Genomic DNA, 12,184 nt, shown 5'->3' with positions numbered 1-12,184 from the left:
AGGACTGTGCATCAAGCATAAATTCCACCTTGTAAATGATGAATTCCCTATTATGACAGACGGCATTTTAGGCCGCGATTTCTTAAGTTCCCATAGATGCATAATTGATTATGAGTCTTGGTTACTTAAGTTTAATGTAAATAATGAAGAAATAACTATACCAATTCAAGACAACTTAAACAATGGCTTTATCTTACCGAAAAGAAGTGAAGTCATTAGGCGAATTATAAATATTCCATATACATACGATATGGTTGTGCATTCACAGGAAATATTGCCAGGCGTTTTCTGTGGAAATACTATCATATCATCTAATAACCCTTATGTTAAATTTATCAACACTACAGAAAATCCTGTACATATATTGTATTCACGATTCCAACCTATAATGGAACCACTCTATAATTACCATATAATGAAAATTAATAGTAGTATTAAAAATAAGAAGAATCGTCAGCAAGACATTCTGAATCAAATTAAAACTATTGGAATACCTTTAGATGCAGTAAAAGGTTTACAGAACCTCATTGCAGAATATCACGACATTTTTAGTTTACCTGATGATGTTTTAACCTTTAACAATTTTTATACTCAGGAAATTCCTCTGCAGGACAACTGTCCGATATATATTCCGAATTACAAAAACTTACATGCCCAAACCAATGAAATTCAGAGACAAGTGGATAAGATGCTGGGTGAAAACATTATCGAACACTCAGTATCCCCATATAATTCTCCAATTTTGTTGGTACCGAAAAAATCGGATACTAATGACAAGAAATGGCGTTTAGTTGTCGATTTTCGACAGCTTAACAAAAAAATCCTTGCTGATAAATTTCCTCTCCCCAGGATTGATACTATTTTGGATCAATTGGGAAGAGCTAAATATTTTTCCACGTTGGACTTGATGTCTGGTTTTCATCAAATCCCACTAGATGAGAACTCAAGAAAATTCACAGCGTTTTCAACACAGTCTGGACATTATCATTTTACGCGTTTACCATTTGGATAGTTTCCATCCAAATAGTTTCCAGCGTATGATGACAATCGCCATGGCTGGATTGACACCCGAATTAGCTTTTATTTATATTGATGACATCATTGTGATTGGTTGTTCAGTAAACCACCATCTAATGAATCTTACACAAGTTTTTGACAGATTGAGACACTATAATTTAAAACTTAATCTAAGTAAATGTAAATTTTTTCAATCAGAAGTGACTTATCTAGGTCACAAAATAACTGATAAAGGAATATTACCTGATCCTTCTAAATTTGATACAATTAAAAATTATCCAGTTCCATCCAATGCGGATGATGTTAGACGATTTGTAGCTTTCTGCAATTACTACAGGAAATTTGTTCCAAACTTTGCAAAAATTGCTAGTCCTTTGAATAATTTACTTAAGAAAAATTCAAAATTTATGTGGACGGATGAATGTCAATATTCATTCGAATCATTACGCAATTATTTAATGTCACCAATGATTCTTCAATATCCTGATTTTAATAAACAATTTATTTTGACGACAGATGCTTCAGACATTGCTTGTGGAGCAGTACTGTCTCAACAATTTGAAAATAGCGAGCTACCGATAGCTTTCGCAAGTAAAACCTTTACGAAAGGAGAAAAAAATAAACCAGTAATTTTGAAAGAGTTAACAGCGATACATTGGGCTATTAACTACTTTAAACCTTATTTGTATGGAAAAAAGTTCGTTGTAAGAACAGACCATAGACCGCTAGTATTCCTGTTTGGAATGAAAAATCCAAACTCGAAACTCACAAATATGCGTTTAGACTTAGAAGAATTTGACTTTGTCGTAGAATACATACAAGGCAAAGCTAATGTAATCGCAGACGCACTGTCACGTATTGTCACAACGTCTGAAGAATTGAAAAATATAAATATTTTGAAGGTTAATACAAGAGCAATGACCCGAGAACAAAATCAAACTACAACACCCGCAGAAACACCAAAGGTTACTGTTAGTAAAGAGCCTGATCACCTCTCTACTTACGTAACTGAAAATCCAAGCATTACCAACAAATTGCATAAGTTAAGAATTAGTTATGATAACAATGTTCTTGAAATGATAATTTTTTCAAAGAACAGTAAAAAACGTGTTGCATCAGTGCAACAACAGTTTATAAGAAACGGAAGTCAAACACTTGAGTTTGCTCTTCTGAAATTAGAGAAATTATTACTTACGATGAAAATTAAAAAGATTGCTTTATCTTCGGATAATGAACTTTTCAAGTTATGGCCTATAAATATTTTCAAAAAAATAACAAATGAAAAAGTTAGACACGTGCAAATAATAATTTACAATCCGCCAAAATTCATAACGGATAAAAATGAAATACATGAAATAATAAGAATTAACCATGAGATCCCATTAGGAGGTCATATTGGACAACATAGACTTTATCTCAAAATAAGAGAAAAATATAAATGGAAGGATATGAAAGGTTGCATATCACAGTTCGTAAAATCCTGTGAGTTATGTAAAAAAAATAAAATTACTAAACATACTAAAGAAAATATGATAGTTACCACAACACCTTCCACACCATTTGAAGTGATTTCAATTGATACAGTTGGACCACTTCCATTAAGTAATAACAAAAATAGATACATAGTTACAATCCAATGTGATTTAACGAAGTATGTTGTTTTAATACCAACGGCAAGCAAAGAAGCTAATGTCATTGCCAAGGCATTAGTCGATCATTTCATATTAGTGTACGGAAATTTCCTTGAATTGAGGTCAGATCAAGGAACCGAATTTAAAAATCAAACCTTAGAACAAATTTGCAAAATTTTGGAAATTAAACAAAACTTTTCAACGGCTTATCATCCCCAAACTATTGGTTCATTAGAGAGAAATCACAGATGTTTGAATGAATATCTGAGATCCTTTACAAATAAACACCATACAGATTGGGATGATTGGTTAAAATTTTACAGTTTTTCCTATAACACCACTCCACATTCAGATCATCAATTTACACCATTTGAATTAGTTTTTGGCAGAAAAGCTCAACTACCCAACGAAATATACGAAAAAGGCATAGAACCACTTTATAATTACGAGGACTATTATCATGAACTTAAATTTAAAATTCAGAAATCAAATGAAATCGCTAGAAGAAAATTAATTGATCAAAAATTAATACGAACAAATCAAGCAAATCAAAATATCAACCCAATAAATCTAAATATTGGAGATTTAGTATATTTAACCGTAGAAAACAGAAAAAAACTTGATTCATTTTATTCAGGACCTTATAAAATAGTCGAAATCAATGACCCAAATTGTAAAATTAATCACTATTTGACACAAAATAATGAGAATATTACAGTTCACAAAAATCGACTTATTAAAGCATAAAAATAAAAAAAAAAAAAAAAAAAAAAAAACAAAAAGTTTTGATTTAATTATTGTATCGATAACTAACAATAAATTTTAATACAAAAGAGATCCACCGAGCCTAACACCCATAAAAAAGAGAATAAAACACAAAAAAAAAAATGACAATCAAATGGGGTAGGTAAAATTTCTTAGTATAACACTAAGAAGCTTGAAATTCGATAGGATCAAATAAGTATATTTTTTATGTAAACGGTATTTGGAGCATAGCTATACACGAGTAATTTTTCTTCGATACATTACTCTCCCGAAGGGTGGAGGTGTAGCATGATAGACTTGCATTACAAAGTTAATATTCAAAAAACATAAATAATTCATCTCAAGCATTAGAACATGTTCATGTTCCGATGTTCATAAAGAATATCAAATTACAGAACGTTTCCTAGCTCTCACAAATCCTTAAGAGTGTGAAAAGCATAAAACAGTAAAACTAAATTTCACATCAACTGAAATGCTGAACCTTCCCACGATCATAAAAACCTTACTTCACAATTCCCAAGCATTCATATCATGCTAACATTCAAACCAAATTATTGCCAACCTTTTCCAAATTACAACTCAGGCAATGACCCATGTCATTGTCACTACACTCTGACGCCAACGATCATTCCAGACAATCGATATATGCAATAGCGTAATTCGATCTCCTTGCCTACGCCAAGTGCATCGTTCTCACGATGCAAGAGGCCAATGGTTATATTTCTTTTCGCTTATAATGCATAGTGCTAAATTCTGATTGGCTTATATTTACATACCAAAAGTTAACTCCAAGTACCGCCTCTTTTAGAACACTTTTAGAACATAAGCAATTCAATGATTGTAAGACTTCTTGTAAGTAAAAATGATTCTAAATAAATATAAGCTTGTAGACAACGGAACAATCAACAAGTCTAAAATTTAATACGGTAAAATTAATACGGTAAAAAATGTTCCTGAGCTTCTTATTTTAAGCTTTCTGCTAGTGCACAAAGCCAAAATAAAAAGTGCACTGTTATGGGATGCTTTCTTCGCGAGATTTGTGCCTTTGAAGTTTTAGTGCAATCTTAGAAGTTGATTCCAAACTGTTTCACCTTAACACTCGTCGGAAGGGGCAGCCTCAGTACGTCATCGTACATCGCATTCCATAACAGCGGGCCCAGGATTGAACCTTGAGGTACTCCCACGGTAATTCGAACGCTTTTCTGCCCTCCTTTGTGTCATACAGTAGAATCCTACCATCAAAATAGCTTTCTAGAAGCTTACACAGCTGCACCGGTACATTGAGGCGGTGAAGCGCGAGTGCTATTGCTTGCCAGCTTGCGTCTGGATGACCGACTGGATGGCGTCCAGAGTAGATTTACCTACCTTTTCTGAATCCAAACTGGTTGTTGGACTCTCCGAATACTGTACTAGCCTGTTGAGAATCAACCTCTCCAATAACTTGCCCGTCGTATCTAGTAGACAGATAGGTCTATACACGAATGGGTCGCCTGGTGATTTCCCCGCCTTTGGTAGTAGCACCAATTTCTGTCGCTTCCATACTTCCGGGAAGATTCCTTGATCAATGCAGCGTTGCATCGTGGTTCTGAACATGTTCACTGCCGCTTTTAAAGCAACATTCGGGATACCATCGGGTCCCGGTGCCTTGTTTGACGCGAATGATTTCACGACTTCTGCCAGCTCTAAGTACCGGTAGTACCGGTAAAATGCTAGTACTGGAAGGTTTTTTTGCAATAAATAAAAAGTAGGGAGACTTACGGCTTCGGCACCATTCGACTATAGGCCTATTCAAATGACGTCTCAAATCAGCTGATCGGGAAGCACTTTGACATTTCTTCTATGAAAATGACAGGCCCGTGTTAGCACCGGTCCTCCACCGATGTAAACAAATGCATAGACGGATCTGTCACATGAAAAGGCCTATTATCGGCAACCAAATTTCAAATGCCAAATACACAGTATTTTTCTATCAAAACACATCAATGAAAACATCCAGATGATTCTTTGTTCTGCCCGCTTCCCGCTGACGAGATTTTCGAGACTGAACAACAATATCGCCAAAGATGTCATCAATTCAAATGAACACGCCTCAAAATGCGATTGATTTGGAGCTGCCAAAGAGATTCACCAGCAGTTCTTATGAGAAAATTGCCGAACAGAACGAGGCTGCCGACAATAGTCACACTGACAAGGGATGTTCGCAGCGTTGTAAAAACGTTTCCGAAAGCATTCTGAGAAGTCAATCGGTGTGAATCGATAGAGGATTGAGCAACGCATAAATGTAAACAGGCAAACACGGAATTTGTCTGCTGATGTCCGAGAAAATTACATAAGAAGCGCGGCATCGGCTTAGAATACGTAAGTTCCCCTATACAATATTGGACTTAAATATCATAAATTTTTCAATTTCGTCGATAAGCACAAGTTTGCTTCATTTTAATGAATTATAACACTAACAAAATATGGTCTTAAAATAATAATGAGTATACCGTTCGATCTTAATAACTGATGAAATACTCAAAAATATATGTTGAAATTCATGTTTTCCCGCATAATCATGAACCATACTAGTACCGTTTCCCGTTTTGTCCATAACAATTTGCCACAATATGTGAACAATTTCGTACAGTATCAAAAATAACAATAAATCTACCCTACCGCAAACGTTGTTTAGGTTTATGTAGGTTATTTTTGTTTAATTGTTTATTATTGAAAATATTCGGTTTTCTAAAACTCACATTATCTACCCTGAATGGTTTATAGAAAATATCAAAATACAGTTCCAACACCAGTCCTATAATTTCTCCCAACTCCTCCGCCATCCATGTGTCTTAGATGCGGAAAAGGCATTTTTCTTTCATCAGCTTGATGAAAAGTGAATCTACTCCGTAGATCGTAGAACTTCCATTGCCTTCGATCACCAAAGAAATGTTGTCATACCGGCACCGACAGTAGTTCGTGGTTCCATGAGGGTTTTTGTGCTGCCATGCCACCTGGAATGTCGATGAGTATCAGAACTTCAGACGGGATTTACGGCATATGTGGCTATTCGATAGAGTTGCGGGTTTAAACTTACCTGGCGCACGGAATTCCATGCGTTTTCGACGCTGCCGGATTGTTTGATTTCACGGAGTTTTAGGTGTTTCAGAAAATCAGCGGTTACTAAATAAAAAATAAACTTTGGCTGTTGTGGAAATATGACACAACGATGAAAATGATCAACGATGCACTAAATATGTTCAGTACGAATCGCTCACAAATATCAACATGTTTGACTGTTTGCCAAATTGTGAAACAAAAGTAACATATTGTTTTAATTTTCGTGTGTGCGTGTGTTGCCATGTTTCTTGCGATTATTTGAAAATATAATTTGAGAAAAGGTGATCAAATTGTTCTACAATTTCTCTCAAGTTTCTTTCTTCGTCTTGTTCTTCGTATGGTTTTACAATTTCTTGACACTTTTACATATTGTAACCGTTCGCTAAGAACTCTGCAAAGTGTTCTTAATGATTTTAAGCTTTTTGATTGATATTGTTCGACAAAATACCAACTATTTGGGATAAATTAACCGTTTCTGTTTAAAGAAACATACTGTTTGGAAGCTAAGGATAATTGTTATTTTCTATGCGGGTTATCTTGTGGTCCACCACCCACATACATAAAAAAATAAGTTCACCCTCATTTTTTTATTGTCCCAAAATATGTTTTAACAGAAACAAGATGCAAACAATGTGCTTCTAACGTTTTTATGTACGGAGATAAACCATCCTTAGAACTGAGAAGATGATCATTAGAATAAGCCTTTATGTAAGACGTTCTTTGATCGACCAGGGAATTACGCCAGCAACGAATTTTACTAAACTGACGTACCATTTATTGTGAAGATATTTATTGATTCAAACGATTAATATATTATCGTTAGGCTGCAAAACGGTGAGTCGACAACTAGGAAGGAGCGTTCAACACAGCTCTGGTCCTCACAAGTTCCTACCTCACGCTTTCACGGGTCAAACGATGACAAAGACCGCCAGTTAAGGGTTGCGTACTTAGCTGGTAGTACAGCCTGGGCACTGTTGTCCTTCTGACATCAGCTAGATTGAGGAGGTATGTCTAGAGCGTCTGTTCACCAGGCGGTGCGGATCAATCAGCGTCTGTTCTGGTATCCATGGTTCATCCTTCGCCGCCACACACCGGTCTCCTGCACACCGCCAAGGATCGTTCTAAGCACCCGACGTTCGAAAACTCCGAGTGCTTGCAGGTCCTCTTCGAGCATCGTCCACGTTTCATGCCCGTAAAGGACCACCAGTCTAATCAGCGTTTTGTACATGGTACATTTGGTGCGGGGGTGAATCTTTTTTGACCGCAGGTTCTTTTGGAGTAGGCACGACTTCCACAGATGATGCGTCTCCGTATTTCACGGCTAACATTGTTGTCCGCCGTCAGCAAGGATCCGAGCTAAATGAATTCATCTAGGTACCATCTCGTAGGTATCCCCGTCAATCGTAACGCTGGTTCCTAGGCGAGTCCTATCGCCTACAGCATGTACTTTGTTTTTGACGCATTCACCACCAGTCCGACTCTTGTTGCTTTGCGTTTCAGTCGGGTGTACATTTCTGCCATCATTTCAAATGTTCTTCCGATTATATCCATGTCATCAGCAAAACAAACAAATTGACTGGACCTTGTGAAAATCGTGCCTCGGTTGTTAAACCCGGCTCTCCGCATGACACGCTTTAGCGCAATGTTGAACAACAGGCACGAAAGTCCATCGCCTTGTCTTAGCCCCCGGCGGGACTTGAACGACCTGGAGTGTTCGCCCGAAATCTTTACGCAGTTCTGCACACCGTCCATCGTTGCTCTATTCAGTCTTGTGAGCTTCTCGGGAGAGCTGTTTTCTTCCATGGTTCTCCATAGCTCTATGCGGTCGATACATTCGTATGCCGCTTTAAATTCAATGAACAGGTGATGCGTGGGGGCCTGATATTCCCGGCATTTTTGGAGGATTTGCCGTACTGTAAAAATCTGGTCCGTCGTCGAGCGGCCGTTCACGAAACCTTCTTGATAACTTCCCACGAACTCATTTGCTATTGGTGATAGACGACGAAAGATGATCTGGGATAATAATTTTTAAGCGGCATTTAGAATAGTGATCGCTCGATAGTTCTAAAATTCTAGCTTGTCACCCTTATTGTAGATAGGGCATATAACCCCTTGCTTCCACTCCTCCGGTAGCTGTTCTGTCTCCCAGATTCTGACTATCAGCCGATGCAGACAAGCGACCAACTTCTCCGAACCCATCTTGATGAGTTCCGCTCGGATACCATCCTTCCTAGCTACCATGTTACTCGTCGTAGTGCTGCTTCCACCTTTCGATCACCTCGCGTCCGTTCGACAAAATGTTACCATCTTTATCCCAGCACATTTAGGCTCGCGACACGAAGCCTCTGCGGGGTGCGTTGAGTTGTAGATAGAACTTTCGCTCGCCCAACTTTACGGTGAACCCAGTATCCAGAAGGTGGCCAAAGCTGGAAAGATACGGGGCCCTATCACGAATACCACTCACGGTGACAAAAAGGTGAAGTGATCACTTTCCTATTACCGATATCACCCAAGTGAGAAAATGTGGAGAAGTTCATCGCAAGTGATAGATCGCATGAACACGAGCTATTACGAATGGCACGCTACCCGGCGAAGATCGGCAAAAGCAATCACTTGAAGTGGAAACTTTCCACCGCCGTACGGGTAGGTGAAGAGTTGTCACGTAAAATGAAATAAGTTTAAAACAGCATTTTTTTGCTTTCTATATAACAAATCTTATATTTTTGTTATTCTAGGAAACATAACACTATATTTAGCCTCAGTTTGCAGCAAAAAATAATTTATTGTTCTTTCTTTATTTGTGGGAAACTAAGGTAGAAATCGAACCAAAAAATTTTTCCCGCTCGCTGTACGCAAAGGAAAAAAAGGTCAATTCAAACGGGAGTCGCTGTAGAAAACTTTTGCCTATCGACGGAAATATTAAGAACATTTTTCAATTGCAATTGATACACATTCGTTGATTTACAAATATTTTTAATGCTATTGGCGATCAAATGTGAGGTAATGTTGCGAAAGTTTTGCAAATTCAAATGGATATTCTTCTCTGTGCTTAAAATTCTAAACTTTTTTATCAGTGAAATGATTGTGGTTATTTCTCTTCCAAAGTAATCAAAATTCCGTTGAAGTATATCGGAGTGAGACCTTACCCCAGTGGTTCTCAACCTTTTCGGAGCAGCGACCCCTTTTGAAACTTTACAAACGTCTCGCGGATCCCCAAAGATGGATGTTCATAAAATCGATGTTCATGGAAATACCGAATATCTCAAAATGATTCACTCCTTCGGTCATCACGCGGTAGACCATCGCCAGACGCACCACGCTGTTGCTGTGAACGAAAAGCGAAGTTTTCTCAGCTATGTTGTACAAAATACAAAATACGTCTAAGTGTTATCTGGTATACTGGACAGGCACTCCTACAAATCATGTCTATAATCCACAACAGATCTTAATAGGGAAATCGTCGATGCAAGAATCTTGCTGTGATCCTTTGGATGAGTTCACTAATAATTGAGTCAGGAATCTACCTAGTAATTTTCCAATAATACAATAAGAAACTTTAATAAAGGATCTTGACAAAATTCAATATTTATGCAGGGCAAATAAGACAAACCACTTGGGGTGTTTCGTCAGCCATTTGTCTGATCAAGTAAGCTGCATTTATGTACGGTTCAGAATAAAGTAAAGAACTTTGGCACATCTACGATACATTTTTACGGAGTGAATTTTCTCTATTAAATTGTCTGAACTTTGGCAATAGGAAGCGTTCGAGAACAACGCATATTGTGACCAAATATGAGCTCAGTAATTCTAATGAAACCCTGTCGAATCCTTATTTAAATTAGGAATGGTAAGAATAAAATACTACACATTAAAACATTTTAAATGTTTGCTAATAATTTATCAAAAAGCTAAATATCTATCTGACGTTGAGAGAATTACAAAAAACAACGCCGGGAAATCTCCGAAAACCTCGAATTTCATTAGTAAGCTGGCGAAATCTACTAAGGATAAAGCCGCAAATATTCCAGAAATTTCTTATAGATGCCTCCAGAAGTTATCATAGTATTAAATTTCAAGAACACACTGGATAGAATTAGAATGAATGTAATTATAGCAGACTTGCAATCCTCAACTGATAGAATTACATTGAAGGAATTTTCACGGTTGAAAGAAACAAAATAGGTTTCAGTTTAAAGACACTTCACAGATCAAAAATTTTAAACTCTACAATAATGTTCTCTGGATACCAAGTTGGGTAAATGATTCCTCACATTTGTTCATTGATCAGTCGAAATGACACTTACTCTCAATGGCTTCGCCGACCCCCTGAGAGCTCGTCACGGCCCCCTAGGGGTCCGCGGACCACCGGTTGGGAAACCCTGCCTTACACACTATTTAAAGTAGTTTTAAGTATTTAGTAGTCGGTGAGATACTTTTTTTAATGGTACGCTTGAATGAAAACGGATACAATTCTTCAAAAACAAAACCATGATTGAGATGTTAAATTTGATTATGTTCACAATAGTGATTTGAAACTGTTTAGTCATTTGAAATTATAATTTGAGTAATCTGATATTTAATAGTTAAAACTAAGTCCGTGCCTATATCCAAATCAACTTTCAAAATAGCGCCAAACAAATCTGTATTCTAAACATCATGTAATTCCTTAAGAAATCATAATTCAAAATTCTACAATTCGAATTATTCTAAATAAAAAAAACGATGAGGCGCACAAAAATCGAACACATTTCCATTACTTTCTCATGTTTAAAAACCATCCACCGCAACTAGTGACTATTCGTTGCATTTCACTGTAAATAATGCTATTATGAACACCACTTCACTGCAGTTGTCACTCCACTGAGTTCATTTTCAGTCACTGACACTGAGTCCGTGACAACGGGAATAGAGCAAAACAAGTGAAGTGACGGGAAGGTGAAGTGTAAGTGAGCGTGAAAGTGATATTCAGAATAGGGCCCACGATTGGCAGGGCATGTTGCAAGAATGCCGGACAGCAACCCTGCAAAGATGGTGTTCGCTTCGGACCCCGTTGGTACAAGAAAACGTGGAGCGCAGCGGGTGGACCAAGTGCGCATCGATTTGGCGAACGTGGGGCCGAACCGAGGATGAAGAAATGCGGGCACCGAGTATTGTGGCGATTTTTTTTTTTTTTTTTTGATTCAGTGTTAGGGAGCCAGATCCTAGTTTTAACACTTTTGATTCCGGCAGTAGGTTTTTTTAAATGCTACAGAGCTCATATTTGGCCACATGTGCGTCGTATTGATGCGCTTCTAAATGCAAAGTTTCATACGATTCGGCCCCCCATGCCAAAGCGAATCATGGAAGTGCCCAAGTGGTTCTGAACCCTATCTGTTTAGATCTGTTAACTAAATAAATGAAATGAATGAAGACGTGCGGCTGCACATTGTTCCCTGAATCTGACTATAAATTGACGCATGTGGTCGAACGCCGCAGTTTGGAGACCACTGTTCTAATAAAACTAGCAAAAACTTGTAAAGATAGAGCCACAAGGAATTTAATGATCACCCTTTTGAAATATTGTGGTTCAACTAGGGTGCAGGTAGGGTGGTTCAAAAAATCGTTTTTACTCCACACCGCTCATTCGTTTCAAGATCAAATTCTGAGTGTCCTCCCAAAAATTTTAGCTCATT

The sequence above is a fragment of the Aedes aegypti genome, chromosome 2 (assembly GCF_002204515.2).
Source record: "Aedes aegypti strain LVP_AGWG chromosome 2, AaegL5.0 Primary Assembly, whole genome shotgun sequence".
Lineage (NCBI taxonomy): Eukaryota > Metazoa > Arthropoda > Insecta > Diptera > Culicidae > Aedes > Aedes aegypti.
This window is presented reverse-complemented; position numbering follows the sequence as displayed.